Below are 23,871 nucleotides of genomic sequence, written 5' to 3' on the forward strand. Positions count from 1 at the left end.
ACTGACAACAGGTGATAATCGAGGAAAATCAGGTAAAAACATGGAACATCAGGAAAACCTGGCCCAGACTATCAGAAATGACAGGGGAACATGGAGGTAGGAATTCCATCAGCAAACACTCACATACTTTGGTACAGGAATTAGATCCCTGTAGAGGGGGTTCTTGAAGGTCAGCAGATGTTGGGTTTTGTATGGCCAAACAAAAGAGATATGAGTAGGATATGTGACATGATACTCATATATAACATAAAAGGGACTATTTCGGACAATGGGGTACACACTCACATCGACAGTAGCTCTTTGTCCAATTAGATTACGCCCACATCTTCTTCCTTTGGTCAAGTTGAAGCCGGCCTCATCTCATATGAAAATATGTGGCTATTCCAGTTCCATTATACGCTGCATCAAACAAGATTCTATTGTAAGTTTGATGTAGATGAAACATCTAAATTACTCATCTCAGCCAGTGACATCTTGTTGAACGCTTTTGACTGCAATGACTTACGTATTGAAAAAATTACAAATTGACCTGGAGTGTAAGATTTTCCAATAGATGGCTAGCACAATACATGTTGATCATCATGGCGTAAGCAACTGCTGATGTATGATATAGCTGAGAATTAGCTGAGCATCTGCCTGAGTGAAGCAATTGCAAAATGACAAAAACAACCAAAAACTGACTAGAGGCTGTGGGAACTGAACGAGCAGTTTTTAGAACTTCAGCAACTGTAGTAGAGCAAGGGTGACCTCTACCAGCATGTCGGGGTACTGCATGCAACCCTGTTTAATTTTGCTCGAGAATGAAGACCAGAGAATGTAGAGGTTGTGCAGAGATTGTCAGATTGCGCATATTTCGCTGTAATCCCATTTTTATTAGATTTCTTTGCTGGAGGGCCCTCACACACAGGATTGAACACAATACTACACACTAAAGTATATGTCAAAGGTCGTATAGTACAGGCCCTCGTAACACTGTCATCCTAGGGTTTGTAACATTTTCACGTCACAATACCTTTCATCATTCAACATCAATGTATTAGGTGTAGATATATAAACCATTATAAACCTCGTATCACAAAAGTCTCATGCAACTGTGAAACGTTGTGAAAGTGAGGCTGTAGTTGCAGCTGGATATGTAACGCATGAAGTCATTACTTTAACCATTTCATTCCTTTTATGCCAATCATATTTATGCACTTTTGCTAATTCATAGTGCAGATAGAATTGCATTTCTGTTTGCATGCTCATTTCCCTCCTCCATTTGGGCCTCTCCCCTTGAAAATGTTACGCAGTCATTTTATATACCAGTTTTACAATTTTTTGTGTATCATATTTTTGTGTATCATATAAGTGTGTTAAGTTGAGTCCAAGAATTAAATTTTGAGCAATAGTGTTGCACCTTATATATATGAACATGAGCACATCTGGCTCTCCCAAAATAGATCCGAGCAGGCTTAAGCATGCCAGTCCAGTAGATTATCATCACAAACAGCAGAGCACCACTTCATGTGACCGTTTTTTCTCATCTGAAGCATGTGTAATGAAGAGGATTTTTTGTTTCACCTGCCTCTTCACCTTTTACCCTGGACACTTCAGTGGAAATTGTGGTTGCAAATGCAAGCATTCTGTGGTGCTCACACAAAAAAATGCAAAAGTAAACAAAAACGAATGGCAGAGATAAAGTTACAGTGTAACAATGAACAGGATCACACAGGTTACGGTTTTGCACGAACCAAGCTCAGGATCTTTGTTTTTGAGTTATTTTTTTTCAAGAAATGCAATCTGACAAATTTTGGTCAATGAACATTTGCATCCTTCAGTTCAGGCCTCAGACACAAGGGGGTGCATGATACCGACGTTCAGGCCAAGAAAAATAATTCCTAAGATGATGGGGCTGTTAGAAAAAATTGAAGACGAATGTGAGAGACAGACAGACGGAGAGGAAGACAGAGTGAGAAACAGAGGGGAGTGAGAGTTAGGCTAGGTGACTCCAAATCTCATTCTCTTTCTGAGACGTGCCGTCCTTCCATTACTCACAGGCTCACCAGACTACAATGAAGGAAAACTGACTTTTTTTTTACTTTCCGGTGTTGCTTTGTGATAAAGTAAATGTCTAGATGGAGCTAGACCCAGTGACACAACATTTTCAGCCCAGACATTGAGGATGCAGTAACTTCAGCACACCAATTTACACTTACTTTCTGTGGAAAGCAAACGGGTTAATTCAATCCTTTCTCTCACACAATTCACACAAAGATATATTTTTTTACATAGTTTTACAGTATTACTACAAAACACATTTTTAAACGAAGCAGAAGTTTCAGCTGAAGACTGGTGTGTGTTACTTCACTGGCCCTATTCCCCACCTTTTCTCCATGATTGCATGCACAGACACACACACACACATCTCTCCACAAGCCCTTCCCCCATTCTGGCTGGCAACTTCAGTGAAAGGCAAAGTTGATATTCAGTGGGGTGTGTATGGGAGCTGGAGTGCGATGAATGCTTCAGTGTTTAGGGCTGCTGAATGCAGTGCGCTGCTCTGACGGACAGGCCGGCCCATTCACACAACCTTCCTCCCTATTCTTGTGTGAGTGTGTGTTGTGAATCCCATGAGCGTGATTCACATTGCTTCTTATGTCTGACTGGTTAATTCACATCAAGTAAATGAAGGGGTTTAGTTGTACCCCTTTTACCTATCTGTTGCTTAAAATAATATTCCTTGCATTTGGGGATTATGTTGTTTAGAATGTATGTAATGTATGTAAATCATAAATAAAGTATGTAAGAAACATGGCATATCCAACTGTTAAGTATGCATGGTAATGTTTGCTATGTTTATGATTACAACTATACAGCAGCTTCCTAGTCCACCTGGTCCCACCCGTCCCCGCTTTAAGGCCCATTTGCCGTTTTAACGGGGCGTCTGAGTGGGCCCCGCCTGTTAATGGGCAGTTTGCGCTTCGCGGTGTCGTTGCCCCTTTAAGGCGGTGCCATGGAGGGCAGTCTGTGCGACGAAGCCTATTCATTCCCTTCGCCGGGTCCATGTGATAGTAGAGCGCTGCCTCACTCCCCGTTCCTCCCCCAGAGCACCGAGCCCTCGCTGCTAAACTTTCCTGAAGAGAGCAGGCGGCCGAGTTACTTTTTTTTCCCTCTCAGACAGCGGAGTTTTGGTGCTTTTGGCAGCGCTCGCGGACGGTGTGGTTTTTTTTTTTTGTGGGATTAACAACAACAACAACAGCAAAAAAAAGTGCTCGACCGCTGCGACACGTTGGATAAAGTTCCGAGGAACGACCTACAGAGGCTCCGGAACCTGGATACCTGCGCCGCGGATATCACGCCGACCCCCTCCGCCCATCTCGGGGTGAGCGCTGAAATCTGGTTTCAACGCAGAAGCAACACAAGCGTTTCTTGCGTTGAGGTGTTTTAACGCGCGTCGCCCGTGTGCACAGTGCACAGCGAGCACAGTCGCGCATCACCTCGCTCTGTGCAAAGATACATGTAGATTTACAGATGACTTATAGTCAATTCTTTTTTTGAAAGTGCGCGCCTTGGAAAAGTAGTCGGTGGAAAACGCGTGTCGTCCCGCCACATCGTGTAAAAGTCCCGGCGTTGAATAAGAAAGGACGCTCGGCGTTTAACGCGGGGGCGCGCTGCGCGCACCTGGCTGCGTGCTGCGTGTTGCGTGTTCCGCGCCGCGGGGATTTGCGCCCGGGTGGAAGTGGGGGTTCTGTTGTCTCTGCTGCAGTAACTCATTGATCCTGGGCGGCTGGATTAGGGCGTCATTTTTAAAAACTGTCCGGGTACTTTACGACCGGCAGGTTGGTTTTTTTGTATTTGTCCAAGTCCAAATTAACCCCTTTCTAACCATTAGGCTGCTTTTAATAACTTTTTTTTTTTGGAGCTCCATGCCAAGTATCGTTCATCTGATTTCTAACACTCAGTACAGTTGTACTGAAAACGTCTTGATGCATTAAAGGCTGGTTGGTTGACAATAATACAGTTTATTATTGGATTTGTGCACTTTGTGTACGTTTGACATTATTTCAGTTCCTCAGAGCCTTAAACTGATTGCTTGAGAAAGAAAACCATTCGTATTGTGCTGCACCCTAAGAGGATTGATCTGTATTCGTTTTTTTTTTAAGGTCAGTTCCGAAGCAGAGCGTTTGGAAGGCCGTGAAATTGTCAGAAATAGGAAGTGATGTGGTTACATGAGGGGGGAAGTACAAAATTGTGGCTTTTATTTTTCACTTGTTCGGCTGCCCAGACGGACACACGGTTGTGTACTGTGATGGCCTGCAAGCCATCTGGTCTTATGCGCACGCATACAGGGCCGAATTGAAATGACAGATTAAGACGATGCCGAGCCCGGGAACCTTGCAATTGCGCGGTTTTCCCAGACGGTACCATATGAATTGTGATTTCTGCTTTGCCTTTATTCCGGGGAATAACTGGGTCATCCATCTCCACGTTCTCTGTGGATTTGCACGCAGAAGTCGGGTGGTGTAGCGTTTCACCGCTGCGTTTCCCTTCCTGCATACATCAAGCTGTACAGAAACCCGCTCGCAAATCTTATCAAGTTCTCGTCAGACCTAAATTTTCCAATTGAACCGACCCTGCGTGAATTATGCTTGTTTTAGTTTTTTTTTTAATACCTGGAATTGTTATTAAATGGGTGCCTGTCATATACACTGGATTTGCACCAAGCAATCATGATTATGCCATGAGCAGATGTTGTCAGAAGGGTTATTTTGGGGAATGCACCTGATAAAATAACGCAAAGAACCCATTACTAGCTCCTGATGAAATGAAATTTAATATTTTCATGACCTCATGCCCTAATTTGCATTAGTTAAAGTGTCTTTTATGGCAACGTGTCATCCATTTGGCTGCATGCTAGTATGTGCGGTGGAGTTGAAATGGGATTTTCATTTTCCGTGTACGTTCGGCTGGAATCGTGATGCGAGCGTTGCTCTGTTACACGGCCCGTTTCACCTCGACCCGCAACGTCGGTGTCGTTTCCTGCGGAGCGGGGAGCTGTAGGTTCCTCTATGGGGTTTAAACGGGCGACCACAGCTGGTGAGACTCCAGAGCGTAACAAGCGGAATGGAAGCGCAATGTTTTTTTTCCTCTCCCTGGTGATTGACAGGCCGCTGGATTTGGGGCACGCGTGTGGACAGTAGGCCTAAAATTAGATGTTTATATTGAAACGGCATCTGTGACTGTGTGACGGGCCGTGTTCCGGTGTATTTTTCAGTAATATATCAGATCAGTCATTTCTGTGTTCGAACTGGTCTCACATCAAAATGCCTTTTCCACTGGTTTATATTTCCTAGTCTGCTTGTATTCAGTGGGGCACTATGATGTTGGTGCCCATGGGCGTAGTTTCTGTGTTAAATACCATATTTGTTCTGCCTTGACGTCGACAATAACGTCAAGAACCGAACAATGTGACCCTCTGTATGAGTGTGACGTGGCCCCAACCTGCAAAATGCCCTTCGACCTCTGGTGTAAATGGTGCCATTAGGCCTGCATGTTTAATATTTGACCTTTTAGCTACTTGTTATGACCTTGTCTTGTAAGGATGCCGGAACCCAAACACATCTGCTGAGCAGCACCTTGTTGTATTTTGACTAGTGCCAGTGCCATGTGATGTTGAGTATCAGTGATGGGAAATTGTCACCGTTTGTGGACCAGATGTGGTCGTCCCTTCTGCTGGCCGCAGTGCCATTTCAAACGCCCCGGCACTTTAAACCGGCAGCATGGAGGGGTGGGGCTCAGAGCAACAGGTGGCGTTTGAGGGAGTTGTGTGGTTGGATCATGCCTCCTCCTCTAAATCATGTTCTGAAGCTATAAAGCTGCAGATTGTCTGCATTTCCAGCTGTATGCTGGATACCGGGGCTTCCAGGGACTCGCAAAGTTGGAGCCACCTGATTAGTTACAGTCTGAACACATCCGTTAGGACTGTCGTGGGTTTGTGCGGGGTTTTGGGGGAGGTACCCCGAAGTGGTAATTAAAATAAAATGCTAAATCCTTCCAGCTGCTTCTTTCCCTCCTCACCTCGTCCTTTTAAAGCCCTCTGTACCGCCGCCAAGCCTGATGTCTGAGAACGTGACGCGAGACACAATTTGTCATGTTCGATGTCTGTCTTTGTGGCGTCCCTGCTGCTCGTAATTGCCAGGTGGGGAAACGTCAAGGACGACGTGGAATCAACAAAGTTCCAACGCGGCCCAGAGCCGCAGGATGACAGTGGGGGCGACTGTGTAACCAACAAGGAAGATGAAACGATGTGGGTGTTCTCTGATGGCCGGAAACCCTGGTGTTGAGTCCGTCATAACTGTGTGTATGTAATTCTTTATCAGTCTTATAATACATATAGTCATGTAAAAATGTCCCCCTAATTACACCTCCAGGCATGCTAGGTGAATTATGAAGTGGGTAACACACTGGCCCTATGAACCAGAAGACCCAGGTTCACTTACCCCACTTACTACCATCATGTACCTGAGCAAGACACTTAACCCTGAGTGTCTCCAGGGTGGCACTGTCCCTGTCACTACTGGTTGGAAGTCGCTCTGGATAAGGGCGTCTGATAAAATGCCGTAAATGTAAATGTTTTTGCCCCGTGGTGAGTCCGGGGGGGCAGTTAGTTCCTTCTGTCTGAGAGAACCTGCTAGATGTCTTTTCTCGTTTATTTCTGTTACAGCCCTTTGGAAATAAAGCCTGTAATGTGATTCGGTGGGAAGTAAATGTGTGGTGGTGTTTTTCTTTTAGGTCTGAAATGCTTGCTGCAATGTTTAAATTGATTGAATTCCCTTTTAGCTCTTTATTCTAAAACAAGCTTTATTGTGATCCATCTTGACTGACTGTCCAGAGTCTAGATGATTGTATGAAGGAAAAATTACCTTCTTTTTTAACGTGGGTCGTGCCGTTGTTTGCTTCATGTTAACCAGGTTTAGCAGAAACTCATTAGTCCGGATAGGCTTGTTACAGACACTGGGGCTGATGTAATGGGTTTTGGCTTTTCGGCTCCCATTATGGATAGATTAAATACTCTATTTAATTATGCCAATTAAACTGTAATCTTATCAGAGCTCCTGCTCTTCTAAAGGGGATTTGGAAGATAGCAGATGTGGAGAGATTGGCCAGGGCTGAGCTGCGGCGGAGCTGGGAGACGTGTCACATTAACCTGCTCCGGAATGTTGGCCAGAAATGTCCAGATGGTTTATTTTTTTGCAGCGCCGGTGTTAATTGAAATGGAAAAACCATTGGAAACCTCTTCAACTTGAGTGAAAACTGTGAGAAATGTTTACGTTCACTCCCCGGTGATTCATGGGGTTGGCGTTTGAGTCGAGCAAGTTCAAGTTGACACGCACTCAAGCCCCTTGCCCGCTCTCGTCTCTCCTCTATCTGCGTCCCCAGCAGATAGATGGCAACTGCTAGATATCCCGACTCTCGGTTACCACAGAGATCTTGGCCGCCACTCAGCTCCCTCCTATTAAGCAGCTCGGGCCCGGCAGGATGTTTGAAGGCTTGGATGAAGTTGCGCGTTGGTGGGTGGTGGGACCATAAAGCCCAAGGCAGTCACATTTTAAGCTAGCTTGATGTATCCCTGGCAACTTCCAAAGGTTGTGCGCTTTCCTGGGGTCTTGGCGATTGATTTAGTAGACGGGTTAGTGTGAGTCGAGAGGTGAAATGTTTTTGTGTTCCCTTTTCTAACCCTAGTTGTAGGTTGTATACTCGTCAGACTGCCTATTAGAGGTATCATTATATTTATGGGCCTAGTCTACGTAGGAGGAGGGAAGGAGATGGGACTTTGGAGCTAGACCTGCATGTGTGACATTGACAGGAGATGGTTTATATTATTCAGAATGAGGAAGTAATGTGTGTGTGTGTGTGTGTGTGTGTCTATCAATGCTATGGGCTCCTCCCATTTTTAAAGTTTATGAAAACATCACTCAAGTTCATCTTCTCAATATGAGAAATAATTTCATGCATTTCTATGTGTTTATTCCAATAAATGCATACTTGACAGGAAGTTTGCTCACTATTTCTATTATAAAGCAAGTTCTGTGACATCCCCCTTATGCGCATGGTCTTTAAATTTTGCATTCAGCACATTTAGGTAAATTGTGCTTTCAAGCTTATGTCAACCAAACCAAAACTGAACATCGATGCAATATGAAGCATTATTCATTCAAGCCTCTGAGCTGGCAATGAAAAATGCATTATGCTGAATTTGCACCCAGTCCTTTGATGTTTTTCAGAAGCTCCAAATTTACATTCTGGTATTTAATGAGGGGTAACATATCATGGGCAACATTTGTCTTGGGAAGTTCACACCAACCCCCATTTCACTGAGGGCCTGGGTGTTTTTCACAGCCAACAATGAAGAACATCACGAGGGAGTAGAGTGCCGGCCTCCAACTCCCTGCTTTCCTCTCTCATGTGCTCTCTTCCCCCCTCTCACCTTCTCTGAAATCAAAGCAGCCATTTGCCGCACCCCTGGGAGGGGGAATCTGTGTGCTGGGATGGCCCAGTGTTATGGGGGTGGGGTCTGTGTTTGGAGGCGTCTGTGTAGGTGACCCCCTGCTGTTTGTCACGTTGCAGTGGGTTTGTTGATCTGGGCTGCAGGCAGCTGTGCAGGTGGCGTTATTGCAGTGGACGTGGACATTTTAAAATTCTTTGTGTGTGTGTGAGGTTAAGAGAGCCTCTCTCCAGGGAGTAGAGAGAGAAAGTAGCGCAGGCCCTTTTGTCTCTTTTGTTGGTGGGAAGGTTGAAAAGGCCAGTGAACAAGAGAAGGAGCAGGCTGGGTGTAGGGAGTGGGTGGAAGGTTGAGGAACAAAATCATCGTATGGGCTGATGGGGGAGGATGGGTGCAGATCCATCTCTCACATCAGTCTGTTCTGCCACAGCTGTTGTGCTATGTGAATCATTGTGAAGGTGAGTGGGCGGGGCTAAATGGTGTGTGTTTTTGACAGCGTGATTGACAGGACGTATGAATTGAGGTGGGGCGACCTATTTTTTTTTTTTTTTTTGTAGAGATGGGATTTTTGGGGAATGATTGGATTGAGATACAGTTCCAGTTGTTTGACTTCATGTCTTCCAGATCGACTCTGAATGGTGCTTTCAGGCAGTTCTGAAACAATTTCACTTTCCCACATAACTTTGCTTCATATCATTTTTAGGCGGGTGCATCACTCTTTTAAAATATGATCTGATTTGCAACTGGATGCATGGGGTACAATATGATTCAGTGGCATTATGTCACGATATGGAATGATTCAGTTCAGTGTGGTCAGTGAAGTGCTGTGTCTTTTCACAACACTGTAGTGTCTTAGGTCTTTCAAAATGACTTGGGATTGAAGATATTATTACTGTAGTAGTGATGAGCAGACCATCAGCATAGCAGCTACATAAAACCAATTCACGAATACATGGGATTCAGGATCAGGTCTGTGCATCGATGCACTTTGATTCAAAACATTTCATCCCGGTGCTAGTTCTTCAAAACCCAGGAAAGGTTCACTAAATGCGTTTCTGGAAGCATTGGAAACCACTACTTAAATCCAGATTCAATTCTTTTAGGTTTTAAAACCTTGATAACTGTGAGATTTTTTTTTTGTTTTTTTTTTTGTGACATTTCTTCATTTATACCACAGATTTCCTGCATTTAATACTGTAAAGCCGAGGGTTACTGGAATTTTACACAGAATAGTGCCACAACAGGTGGTCCGTGGACGTCCTGCAGAAAGGGGCTTTTGTGTTCCTCTTTCTGCAGTGGATCATCATCATAATGTTGTAAGAGTGCAGTGACTTTTGACTCCTGTTCCAGAATGTATAGCTGGTGGCAGATTGTAGTCTTTTGATAGTGCAGTTCTATGTCTGTGTGTGTGTGTATGTGTGATGGAGAGAATTCCAAAGCCTTCGCTTGTCCTCTGTTTCTAAGTGGAAACCGAGGGAATTTCTCTCCCTCTGTCCCTCCATCACTATTTTACTTTCGCTCCCCTTCTCAAGCCCTCTGCCAAATCCGTCGGGGCACTCACCCCTAAAACTCCCCCCCGGGGGTCCACTCTGTGTCCTGGGAAAAAGGTGTTGCCATGGAGATGAAAGTGCAAACACTGGGCCAGACTTTGAAATGTTTTTATTTTCTTTTTGGGAGCCCTAATGAAGGATTGATGAAGGGGGTAATGCATTCACCCCTATACTCCCTATACAAGCAGAAAAGAGTGACGGGCCCGCCTACTCTCCCTCCTGTCGTAATGAGCTCAGGCCCGTCTTAGATTTCAGAGTCCTAGCTGCCTTTTAGGAGCTCGCAGCGAGTGTATATGACCCGCAGTTAAATGTTAACCGTGTTCCACCCATGCTGGGCTATTCTGAGAACAAGTGTGTTACCTTTGAGCGCTTTGCAATGACGATACACACTTTTAAAGGGCCAGTTCACTCAAGTGGTGTCTTTTTTTCTTTGAGGTTTATGGGTTTGTGTTTCAGCTTGTAATCACTAACAAGGCTGTGACTGACATGTAAATAGTTACGTTATGGTGACGATTGCCGATAATGTTCGAAACATTGGTCTCATGTGTTCAGAGAACTGTGGTAGATCTGTGCCATATAATTGTTAGTTTGTCAAACGTTGTGGGAATCCAGTATCGATCAACCATAGCATTAATATTGCTGCTATTACAATACCACCTGTCAAGACGTGGAACTATATGAAGCAGTAAGTGCACAAGTGTAAAGATCCTCACAACTGTGACAAGTGTTGTGTGGACGACTGGGACAGAGCTTTACAAAGCCACAGGCCTTGTTGGTACTCAAAAGTGGTGCTGAGAAGGACAACCCATGAACCATCAACAGGTTTATGGACTCCCAGGAGGCTAGCCGCTAATCCAGTTGTTGAAAACCTTAATGCTAGCGGTGATGTTGGGAAATGCAGCACATTACAGCTTGCTACTTATTTGGCCCGGTCACTGTGGCCATGAACCTGGTTCAAGGATGAAAGTCGTATAGATTGTCTATATGTGGACATTTTAATTTTCACCAAACTACCTCCTTCAGAGAGCGATTTCCTCTAAGGTTAGGTCTATTCTGTGCTTTAGAAGTTTAGAGTGTTGAAGCTTGGCCGCCTTAGAGCCCTGACCTCAACATAATTGAATCTGTCTGGGTCACTTGGATGGGGACAAGAACAAAAAAGAAGCCAAATATTCATTCTTACTCCTGAGCACCCAGCTTGTAGAAAGCTGTGAAAGCAAAAGAGGGCAAATCAATCAACTACACATATATATTAAGTCTGTTTTCATGAACATCAGCCAGGTTTGGTGAGAATTATCACTCTATTCACACCATTAAAAGCACATTTCTCACCCTGTGTTTGCACAAGCTGTCGTGTTCACCCTGAATGGTTTCACAGTTCTGACTGTATGGTGATGAGGATCATAATTGGTGAAAATAGCTTAACACTCACTCACTCACTGACAGAAACACACACATGCACTGGAGCAGAATGTTTCCTGTTGGTTCAGACTATCAGGGCGTGAAAGGTCAGAGGTCAAAATGCCATCTGAGTGAAAGATGTGCCTTCTCCCCTTGGGTGTGTGTGTGTGTTTGTGTGTGAGGTGCTTTTTTTTTCCCCCTTTCCTCTAAGTGACACTTTCTACTTGTTGCCAAGTTACAACGGGTCACAAGTTTCCATAGTGACAGTCTCTTGCTGTGGAGACCCCTTTCTCAGGTTTTTTCTTCCCCTCTTCCCTTTACCTCTATGAGGATTCACCCAGCTTTTTCCTCTCTCTCTCACACACATACACATATATAGATGTTTTAACAAATATCTGATGTATATGTAACCAAATTGTTATAAAATAATGACAACCAGAATACAAAATAATGACAACCATTTTTGTTGTTGTTGAAAAGTTATGAATAAATTGTTTTTATGAGTAAATCTCTCAAACCAAACCCAGAGTTGTGTAGTATGTGTGTGAGGAAGGGGGAAGAATATAAAAAAAGGCCTGTGTTGTGTGTTGTGTTTAATAACCTGTCTGCTCCTTGCTGTGTGTTCATTAATTGTGTTGTTTTTTTCCACCAGCAGAGGTTCAGCTTGTCTCTGTGTCCACCCTGGGGGTAATAAAGACAGTGCCCATAATGGTGGGCCGAGACGGGGCATTAGAGACCGCGGTGCACAGTATTTCATTAGTAAGGCAGAATGCTAACATTGCACGAGGACAGACGCGCAAGCACAGTGGACATCATGGTCAGCTAATCACTCTCTGCTTCTTGGTCACTTGTTTTCAGACTTTACTCCCATTATTTTGTCTCCTGTGTTTTGCTTGCTTCAGTTTGTCCCGTTTATCTCACTGAAGAATTTGAGCTATCAGCCTGTTTGCATTGCACTTGTCAATCGGTGGAAACCCCCAGATTAGTGAGTCTATTTGCAAATATGTATATGACTGCAACACCGTTTTCCCCTGGGCTTCACAAGGTTTGCTTAGCTGGCCGTTCTAAAATGCACACTTTATATCAGATTTAGCACAAGCTGATTCTTCATTCCTACTGGTTGAGGTAAGAGCCCCGGAGCTAGCAGGTGTTCAGGAGCTTAAACCAACACAGTATACACTCATACCCCAGCATCAGCCCACAGGAGGGCGAAAATCTGCAGCAGCAGACCCGAAAACGCTGGGCCGCACGCTGCTCTGTTCCCCTTCTTTTTAATATCCCTCTTTTCCGGTTTGAATGGGGGGTTTGGAGTTCAGCATTGCCTCCCGGAGTGCGCAGTGGGACAGGGGGTTCAGTGCTGAAACAATTAAAAAAAACTTTTCTTTTTTTCTCTTTCTTTCACTACTGCTTTTTTTCCAGAGGGAGCAGCATAATATTTTTCCCTGAACCCGGGGATTATCCTGTACGAGTTTTCCGCAGGGGTCCAGCACTGTGCATTTTCCTCCCATGCCCTCCTCCCGCCTTTTAGCCGCATGGCAAGGCTGCCTGACCAATCAGATTGTAATGTGACATTAACATCACTGGACACAGTTCAAAGCTACTTTTTTGTTTGTTTTTAACCAAAACCAACAACCATTGTAAAATTTACTACACTGTGTCTGTGTGTGTGTGTGTGTGTGTTTGTTTCGGTCAAGTCTACTGTTAAGGTCTTGGGCCTTTCTCCAATTTGAGGGTAAACCCCAGAAATGTTAACCAAATGGTATGAAATATAAAAACACACATGCTCATTGTGCACACAAACATGGGTTTAGAAACAGGGACCAAAAACAACAATGCACACAGACACACTGAAGACATGACCGTGTCCTAGAGACTCTGAGTGTTTATACCAGCATGTGTGTTTATCTGGCTTTTCTTGGTAAGCTGTGTTTCGTTCCTCTTGAAGACTTCTTCTGTCTTCTGCTAGATATTTTCCTTAAGACCACGATGATGTGGATTTATTTGTCTTCCCCAGCAGTAAATGGAGGAGTTAAAAATGGCACAGTTCCTCTGTGTGTGTATATTATTCTAGAAGGAATTTCCTCATGTAGTCACGGTTTGTTAATCATGTTTTTTTCCTTTTAAAATATGTGAAATATGTATGTTAGGAGGGAATGTGATTTTTGAGTTTGTGTACTCTTCTTCTAACCTCTCCCTGTCAGTCGCAGAGGACAAAGAGAGTAACTCTCAAAACTGTGTGCACCCCCTTGTTAACCCCTCATTAACACTGGAGCAAGCTACATACACTACATGCAGCTTGGCAGGTTGTGAATGACGTGAGGTCAGTGTTAAGATGTGGTGTTCTTATGGTAATTGAAGGTTAACTTTAAGGTTACGGTGCAAATTAAGGATGAGAACAAGGATGCCTGTGTCATTTGGAGCCCCTATGTTTTTTTTGTCCCAGATTTTTTTAATGACACACTCCCGTTCCCTTTGACCCCTGGGGAACCATGTCAGGCTAGATGGTCAATCCATTCCCATTGACCGCAATTCTTGGCTGATCGATGTCACACCGCGGCAGCCTGTCCCAGATCGCCAGTGAGCCAATCATAGACACAACCTCCCCCCCCCCACCCCCCCGTCGTCTTCTGCCTCATCGATGCTATAGTATGACATATGAGTGCCTGTATGACCAAACTTTGTGTCATGATTATAAGGTCAGTGCATTCTGTCCACTGTGGAAACATACCCATATGTCAGTTAGGTCCACATAAGCTAGAGCAAAATTCAGGTTTACAAATGAATTTGTATGTAAAACATTTATGTCCATGCATTTTTTTAAAAAAAATGATTGGTGGAAAGGACCATTCAAGGGGAGAAAAAGTTTTCTCTTGCTCATGACTCTTAGCTTACCTTTCACATTATGCAACATTGGGAAAAGGGTTGTCTGGCAGATCCATTGTCCCATGTCCTGCACTCTCATTAGCTTTTCAGCAAATGAACCAGATATGTAGTGCGCTAGATATCTCGTCACAGTCAGCAACGAGTCACAAAGCATCTTTGACCACATTCATACATAACAATTGTTGGCCAGTAATCAACCAGTGATTTGCCTCTTATGCTTGGGCAATGACCATATGACAGTCCCCCCAGGATTTCACGATTATCTGGTCACCCTAAATGGGACTTTTTCTTTCTTTTTTGTGCTGAACGTTATTGAATTAAAACACTGTGAATGTGATAACGCATGGGAAGTACTTACACCAGCAGGATTTTTGGGGAATTTTTGCAAAAACCATGCAATAGGTTTGAAAATATGCGGCTGTGTGAAAATATATTGTGGGGTTTGTCACAATCGTGAAAAACTGATTGGGTTGTATATGGGACAACACGACCCCACCATGACCCCCCGCTTACTACCATTGTGTCCCTGAGCAAGACACTTAACCCTAAATTGCTCCAGGGGGACTGTCCCTGTAACTACTGATTGTAAGTCGCTCTGGATAAGGGCGTCTGATAAATGCTGTAAATGTAAATGGATGGCCGAAGAGTCTTTGCAGCTGCACTCTACTCTCGAGCACTGTGATTTTTAAAAACCCTGCCCGTAGGAATGCAGGTGCGGCCTTCATTCCTCACCTTACCCTTTGGGCTGCTGGGGGTCATAACATCTGAAGTTCTGCAGGAACAGCTACATCTGCCAAATCCTCGGCTTGTTGGTTTTATTGGCTGCAAGGTTGTTAATTTTGACCGCTTTTATTGTTGTCCTGTTTTGTGCTGTCGTTATATTATTGCGTATTGTAAACAGAGGTTACAATTCAGCCACAAGTACTTCCTTCCATAAGCTTATGTGATTTATTCCAGTAATGCAACTGAATGCTTTTTTCCCCCCGTTCATAAATCTCTCAAGATTCCTCCTGGAATAGGATTTATGGTTGAGTTCAGCTCCTGAGAGATCTCTGCTGAAACGCATCTGATTGCTGCACTCAGCGGCCACTGACGTCCGGCTACTATGTGGAGCGATGTCATTTTTCCAGAGGATCTCATCAGGCCACGTTTGTTTTTGTGCAATTGCATGGATAATCTTGTGGAATGCCCTGCTTTTGTACTATTCAGACTTGGTAATTAAATAATGGACCTTGGTCCAGAGGGTTCTTGGCCTAGATGCTTGTTCTAATTACTTGGCTGAGGAGGACATTTTGAAGCAGGGCCTGGTCAATGGTAACTGCTGTACAATCCTGGACTTTGTTGTGCTCCATTTGCGCAATTTTTTCATTGTTTGAGAAGTATTCTGATAGGTCACCATTCACAGAATTGAAAATGGACCTGAATAAGCTGCTTTCAAATTGGCTTCAGTATAAATTCTGCTGTGGCCTTATGGTTTCTAGAAGACCTTGTGCTTCACGTAAATCCACCATCTCTTTGAAGTCCCACATATTTTTTATTTTATTTATTTTTTTTATCCAATATTGATAAAGTCTCCCTGAAGTTGGTCTCCGGCAGCCGTGACCTTGACTAGGGGTAAGCATTTAGCGAGAGAAAAAAAAAGCAACCCCAGGGAAAATTTAGGCATTTGTCTCTCCTTCACATGTGTCCATCACACACACACACACACACACACACACACAGGCTAGTGTAATTGCCTACTCATGCAGTCAGAGCAGTCCTGTTTGAATACTCTTCACCTTTGATGTCCTAATTAAAGATGGTCTGAGTATCTTTGATGGAAGCGTTCATTGATCTTGCTCATGACCTCGTTCATTAAGGGATTAAGTGCAGAGTTTATGTTGCTCTTGCCACGCCTGACCAGCATCCCTTTATCTACTCCTCCTTTTTCCTTCTCTCTTGCCGTTTTTTTTTTTTTTTGCTGATTGTCAGCCAGCCACGCCACCTGTCATTTTTTCTTCTTTTTGTCTTTGTTCTCTCATTTTCAGTGACCTTTTAATGACAGCAGCATGAAGAAAATACAAATCAGATGGATCAAAACTCTCCTGTTCCTTAATCTTTGTTCTCCTAATCTACTTTTATGTTTTTGGGAAATGAAGCCCCTGGTTCACGTGTTAGTATGTTAGCCTTTTAGATGTGGTCCAGCTGAAGTCCTGGCCCAGAGGGATGAGGTTTTTGGGAAGCAGAAGTAATGGGCTGTGTGAATGGGTGTGTGTGTGTGTGTGTGGCAAGTCGGTCCTGACCTTTAACATTGGAAGTTAAATAAGCGTGCTTGATGGAAGTTGACGAATGAACAGGAACTGATAACCTCGTCATTGTACACATGCACAAACATTGCTCCCCCCGTCTCTCATATCACACATCCCGCTGTTTATGCTTAATTAATGAATACTGGATTAGCAGTCACTATCATTATTAAAATGGTCCTGGTCCATCAAGATTAGCCATTTGGCGTGGCCACTAATCCCCACTCATATATGTGCTGTGGGAGTTGAGCGAGCCATTCACCACACGTGGCCTTGCAGTCCGACTCCTATCAGTAGGATGGGGTCAGAGCTGACTGCTGCTTGCCTGTGAAACGCACGCACACACACACACACACACACACACACACACACACACTTGCATTTGGAGACCATACCGCTGAGGAAGTGGCCAGACCTTTTGGTCAGGGCTTCTTTCCCAAAGGAAAGCAGAAAATGGTTGAGATGCTTTGACATTAGTTTGTGGCTCATGAGAGGTGAATCGATCTGATCTAGTTACCCCTACGGTGAACAGCCGATGGCCTCAGCACAGTGCGCCAATGCAGAGGAGCTGGTGAGGCTGGAGCGTTTGTGGACAGGATGCACTACAGCTATATTTGGGGTCTTAAATACACACTGTGGAAGAGAGAGCGTTTGGGTAAAGAAAGCGGGTACAAAAACACAAAGCTGGGCTATAGGACTTAATTATAGCTTTATGTGACCGTTGTGCAAATTCAGCCCATGGGCATCTTGAGTCCACACTGGGTACCGGGTAAATTTAGATCGGTTGGGTTTTGATTCTAAATGTTTTATCTTGACTGACGCAAATGTTTTTTTAGAGTGTGGTTTCTGAGTGCCCCGAGGTATGCCATGAGGTATTCAGCTTTCGAGCGTGAAAACCCTCAGTTTATTCACCATAATGTGTGTGGTGTCGTTGCAAAATTGAGTTTTTCTTGAGGTGGGGGGTTGCTTTGCTTGGTTGAAGGGGGCTTTTATGTGATCAGGGCTAATTAGGCTTTCAATGCAGGGTCTGTAGTGTAACAGGGGGCTTGTTTATGAGCAAGGTTGGGTGTTGGGTGGACTCTGATTCCTGTTTTTTGAGGTGTGTGTGGGAGAGAGAGAGAGAGCGAATATGAGTGAGCCTTTAGTATAATGAGTCTGATGTCACCCCTGGACAGGGGACACATGCACAATGGCTTCTCTGTGTGTGACTCAGCCTAGAGTTTTGGCGAGGTTCAGTGAAAGTTGTGCATGTGTGTTCATAGCTACTGGTGACCTCCTATAATGAGGGTTACAGCCTTCTTAGTCCTGGACTTCACACAATGAGTATATGGGGAATGTGGGGTTATGTTTGTTCTGTGTGGGTTCTTTCATAAATTACCTTTTTTCATGTTTATGTGAATAGAAGTTGCAAGTTTGTAAGTTTTGTGTCATAGAAGATTTATCGACCTGCCCACTGTCTTCCTTAACATAGAAATACGTGAATATACCTTATGATGCATGTATAGCTTAACGCTCCTAGCAGTATGACCAAAATCTCATATTATGATCACTAGGATTTTTTTTTTTTTGGTGACTGTCCCTCAGTATATTTTGCAACATCATCAATTAAACTGCATAATATTAAACAAACAATACGATATGCAGTGTTGCATGTTAAGAATGAGTACAATAGCACTGTGCATTTTTCTCTACCAAAATCATTCAGGCGTTTTGCAGTGTGCTTTTTTTACTCAGAAAATGTTCAGCTTTAAAAATGTCGAAACTGGTGCCTTTGCTGGAAACTACACAACACGTTCATTTCGGGCTCAGACATCCTCCGCTGCTGTCAGCACTCGCTAAGCAGAAGATAAAAGGGCAGCAGCTACTATCCATTAGATGACTGCTTTCCAGTCCCCTTGTGTTAGGTGGGTTTCCGGGGTGTTTGTTATTTTTCCCTTCTTTTTTTATTTCAAAACCAGCGGTATTTGCGTGCGATTGAAATATAATACACTGGGTATGCTATTATTTTCTGTATCAACACTAATCGGTGACATGACCCAGAACTTGCTTTGTGATTATTTTCAATAACAAAACGAGAGAAGTTTCCATTGTCCCCAAATGAATGATAAGATGATCCTTTAGTCCCACACGTGGGAAATTTACATTGTCAACTGCATAAAGTGGACCGTACAAGCTAAGAGCAGCAAAAAAAAAAAAGTTCATACAAATAAATAGTTTGGGGGGGGGCAGTGGATGACAGTATTAAGAATATCTGTATATAAATAAAAATATATTTTGTATGTCTGTATACAATATCTTTAAGTGTACACATACACGTGTGTGTTATATTTATATATATATACTTACTTACACACACACACACACATATTGCACAGAGCTGAATGATTTGCTTATATTGGATTTTGTGGCCTAGATGTACTGGCCTGTGCCATGCTTTGTCCATGGGTGTCACCTCTCCGTTATGTCACCAGACATCACCAGATATGATGTCTGGAGCACAATTTCCATGTAGGAATTTGAAAAGGGGGTGTGTCTCATGGCAAGTTCTCATCACTTGAAGAAGACTTTGTGTGTGTTGCTGTATTTTTTTTATGCATACTTATGCAGTTATCCGAACTGCTCTGGAAATAGAATCATGACTTCTCCACTTGTTCATGTGAGTTTTCCCTCAGGTTCTGCAGTGTGTCCCCTGACCCTGTCCCTTCCAGCCTGATTTTAAGAGTCTTGGTAGATTCTCAATATGACTTAGTCAGCCAGTTTTTCAGGAGTTTGCATTAATTATGCTGATCTCTCATTTTTAGGTTTTCCCATGGCCCTTGAATAAAACTGGAGTTGCAGGGCAACAGTAGCTTCCGTGGGTAAGAAGCAGCATTCCACCCTCCATATTTTGCTTTTGTAGAATAATGACCTGTCTGTATCTCAAATAACTGGTTGCGTAGCTGCTAATATACATATTTTAACATTATTCCTTGTGCTTTTGATTCATAATAACTGCTGATATAGTCTCATGTTGGTGCCTGAAGCCTCTATTATCTTCCAAACTGCAGCACCTCCTTGGGTGCTATTTCCAGTGTCTACGTCTGTTCCCAATTATGCCAGACCAGAGAACCACAGACAGTTTAGAACATAATGTATCTGCCAACAGTAGCCTTGATCCATTTGTTTTGCTTTATTATAGATATATATAAATATATATATTTCCCCACATCCTTTGGTGTTTTTTTTATTTGTTCTCATTTATGCTCTCCTCCCTTTTCTTCCTCTCATCCTCCCATCCCTCACTTTGCCGTAGCCTCTTATTATTCCTTTTTTGTGCTTGGGTTTGACCTTGGTTATGTAAACTGGTAGTAGATCCAGCCCACTCCCACCTCTTCAGCCCGGCTGCCGGGTTCCTGGGGTCTGCCCCGACCTGCACAGTGCACGGCTGTTTTGATTACGGCCTGGAAATCGGATCTGGGAATACTGTTGATCCGCCATGCCTCTGTGGGTACTTTTCCCAGGGGGAGAGAGAGAGAGAGAGGCCGAGAAGAGAGGTGTTTTTTTTTATTTATTTTTTAATCTGCTTTCGTCTGTTCTCTGGTGATTGAATGGTCCAGGCTCTGTTGCCGACAGCAGCTTCCTGCTCGGTTTGTCACATCAGGTGTACACCAGCTCCCTCTGGGCCGTGTAATTCTGTCACAGCGTGCCACCATTCTTGTGCTGCTCAGGTGTGATTACTGTTCTGGACAGGATGGCAGCGGAGAGCAGCGCTGTTTAACATTTTCCAAATGAGCCCGTGGTATTTTGATGACTGATCATTAGTTTGTACCTCACCTCTGCGGTTTGGCAGGGGGAGTGGTGAGGACAGGTTGTTTCCTGTTGTGGAACACGGCTGAGGTTGAACGGGTCATGTTGGTGCAGCGGCCGGCAAACCTCTACCGACTGTTAGGGGGCTTCCAGGTTTACATGCTTGGTGCGTTACTGAATGCTCCCATATATATTTATTTTATTTGTTTGTTTGAGAGAAGACATTTTGGTATCATAAGGTCAGAAAAACACAGGTAGAATCTTTTATATCTCATGAATTCATTTTATTCTGTGTTTTGGGGCCTTTTTTTGGGTGGCTAGTTGTGTGCCTGATGGGAGAGAGAACAGAGGCGGGAGTATTTGGGTTTGAAGGTGATCATTGAAGGAGGGTCTCTCTCAATTAGTCTATCTGGGCGGTGGCAGTAAGTTAGGAAACCTTTTTGGAATGCAAACATTGGAAAACAGCAGAAAGGCTGGTTGATTCACATTTTGAACACACAGACATACATGTGTGTAGCCAGCGTTGGCCCAGGAGGTAAAGAAAGTGGACTCAGATTCAAAGGGTAGTCGGTTCAAATCCTGAACCGCCAAGGTGCCACTGAGGTGCCACTGAGCAAAGCACCGTCCCCACACATTGCTCCCCAGGTGCCTGTCATGGCTGCTGACTGCTCACTCAGGGTGATAGGTTAAATGCAGAGGACACATTTCACTGTGTGCATTGTGTGCTGTGCTGCTGTGTATCACATGTGACAATCACTTCACTTTGAAGGTGCCACTGAGGTCCCCTAAATCAAGCTACCATCCCTAGACACTGCTCTTGGAACTGACATGGCTGTCCACTGCTCACTAAGGGTGATGGTTAAATGCAGAGGACACATTTTGTTTGTGTCACAATGAGAAAACACTGCCTGTGTCACCTGACTGCCTGTGTCACCTGATTAAGCCACTGGTTAAATATGACAGGAATCATACTTCATGGGGACCTCAGTGGCACCTTGGCTGTTTTGGGATTTCAATCTGCTTCCACTTCCTTACCTGCTAGGCCACCACTGCCACTGTATGTTTGATGAATACGCTTCTTTTTACCTGTATGACCAATTTGTTCACTTTTATCATCATCAAAAGGTATTTCATGAGATCCACATTAACATGAGTGAAGGATAAGAAAATGTTCAGTCTAAACCATCAGGACCATCGTCCTTCTTATAGTGGTAGAGAGAAGATTGTGAAATGCTGCTATCACAGAAAAAGCTCCCTGCTTATGACATTTTCACATTTTACTTCATATTCCTGTTTCTTCAGTTTTCTTCTACAATGCAAAAAATGCAAGACTCATAAATGAGTAGGCTTTTGACTGATAATGTATGTCATTTTATTACGAATCCAAATGCTGCAGCTGTTGAGTATTTTCCTCCCGGCACACAGACCTGCCCACTCCAGGGTAGGCAAATAGCATGCAAAGTCCATGTGTGATTTGAGTTGGTCTGCCTACCTCATCATATAACATTTAAAACTCTGCCATGGCTCAAATCATCCTCTTTCATATTGTCAACTTTTACCAAGTCTCTTACCGAATTTACCAAAAGTAGTCCATCAACACGTCAAGAAAAGTAGTGCGAATTGAAGTGTTCTTCCAGTGTTTAGGTCTCAGATGTCAAGATGTCAGTAAGTAAATAGGCAGTGCTGCAGGACACGTTTACATATATTTAAATACAGTCACAGACTACACACTCATATACACACCTGTTGGACACGTGTGGTCTTTACCTGTGTGGTCTTTACCTGTGCACTCATGAGTATGATAAAATCTGCTTTCCCTGCTCATATTTATAGAGCTTGGGTTGGTAGTAGCCTATAACACACCTATGAAACCCCACTTGCCATCATTGTGTTCGTGAGCAAGAAATTTGTCTCCACTGGGACTGTCTCTGTAAGTACTGATTGTATGTCAGTCTGGACATTGGTGTCTGATAAAACGTATTAAGTATTAGGTATCCCCCCCAGACATTCTGGAATAACTTACTTACTTACATCAGTTTTGTCATGATTAAGTGCACATAATTAATAGTTCAGTCCTAAATTAAATGGATTTTTTTGAGAGAGAGAGATTCCTCTGTAGTCGGAAGAAGCTGTTTCGTTTCTGTGTGATCAGTTCAGGCCTGCGCTGGCAGCTTAGCCTCATCGCTGCTTTGTCTCGCAGCACAAAGGCCCATTGAGGACCTGCGTTATTTTTTATGACCCCTGAACACAGACGCGCCAGAGCACAGCTCACCACGCTCACACTGAGGCAGCAGTGTTAGAGCCCGACATCCACCCTCCCCTCCGCCGACAGCCAGCGAAACATGCCCCTCGTCTACTGGGGGCCCGCTGCGGCCTTCACCCTTGGGGGCCCGATCCGTCTGGTCCTGCAGATGCGTGAACCTGACCCTCGCCCCCTGCGTTTTCCCCCTTTTTGTTGGTTTTTGCTTCAGAATGAAGGTTTGGGGATGATGTCTGGTTTTCTTATTTTGTTGTAAACATGTTGCAAACATGATCTTATTTCCACACTTTGTAATTACAGAAAATTATTAATTATTGTCATAATTTAGAAAATTTAAAGCTCTTTAAAACATTCTAAAATCTGTACTTTTGCTATAATACTACTTTAATTTTTAGTAAAATAAATGTTCACTATTGGTTTTTATTGTTATTATTATTTTAATTAACCAGTTCAAAAGCCACACCAAGCCCGACCTGTGCCGGATTGCTCACGCAGACGGGGTTATGTAATGAACCCTGACTGGTTTGCGTCCTGACATGTCTGGCGTCCCTCCCCCATTCCCAGAGCCACCATCCGAACCCCCACGGCGAGCCGCGATGCTGGGAACAGCAGAGCTGCTGCATGCAGGTGGAGGTGCTTCCGCTTTGTTTGGTGTGGCTGGCCAGCATGAAGACTCCCCACAAGCTCACCTGCTTCTCAGTACTTCACATCGGTTACCTCCCTGTCCCACGGGGTCACACGTTTTTTTTTTTCCTTTCAAATCTCCCTTTCCATGTATTTCAGATTTTTTTCTTTTTCATATTTCATGTTTGTTCAAATCTCCCTCACACATCTAATATGGTAAAATAATACAAGGTGACTTTCATTGTTCTCATACAAAAACTAAAGAAAAGAGAAACAGGATGACAGAAACCATAACAATCAGACGGCTGTAATTTGATTGGCCGATACCGCTCATGCAGCCCCACCCAACGATCTTCAGCGTGTCCTCTGCTGAGGCATGTTTGGACTGTCACTGACTAAAAGACAGGCAGACTTTGTGGGATGGACGAAGGGAGAGGGTCACCCTCTATTTCCTGTTTTCCAAAGTCACCTCCATTTTTTTTCACCCCCGCGTCTCGGTCGGTCTTGGATTGGTGGTCTGTTCTGAATTCTAATTACAGTTGTAAAAGCAGCTTGTGCCTTTATTAAGTATTTTCCTCCCTAAGTATACCGCCATCAGTC

General features: G+C 43.9%; 1 protein-coding gene across 2 annotated transcripts in view; it reads left to right on the forward strand.

Annotated features, from left to right (window-relative positions):
* Positions 1–3,075: 3,075 nt before the first annotated feature.
* plxnb1b (plexin b1b) overlaps positions 3,076–23,871 on the forward strand; it is a 65,683-nt gene continuing 44,887 nt past the window's right edge. Inside the window, exons 1-2 of one of the 2 annotated variants that reach the window (XM_028997753.1) lie at positions 3,076–3,364; positions 19,403–19,459. The gene's annotated coding sequence lies outside the window, so the exon portion shown is untranslated. The remainder of the gene's footprint in view (positions 3,365–19,402; positions 19,460–23,871) is intronic. The other variant, XM_028997754.1, reaches the window with a different exon arrangement.

The sequence above is a fragment of the Denticeps clupeoides genome, chromosome 12 (genome assembly GCF_900700375.1).
Source record: "Denticeps clupeoides chromosome 12, fDenClu1.1, whole genome shotgun sequence".
In the NCBI taxonomy this organism is placed as follows: domain Eukaryota; kingdom Metazoa; phylum Chordata; class Actinopteri; order Clupeiformes; family Denticipitidae; genus Denticeps; species Denticeps clupeoides.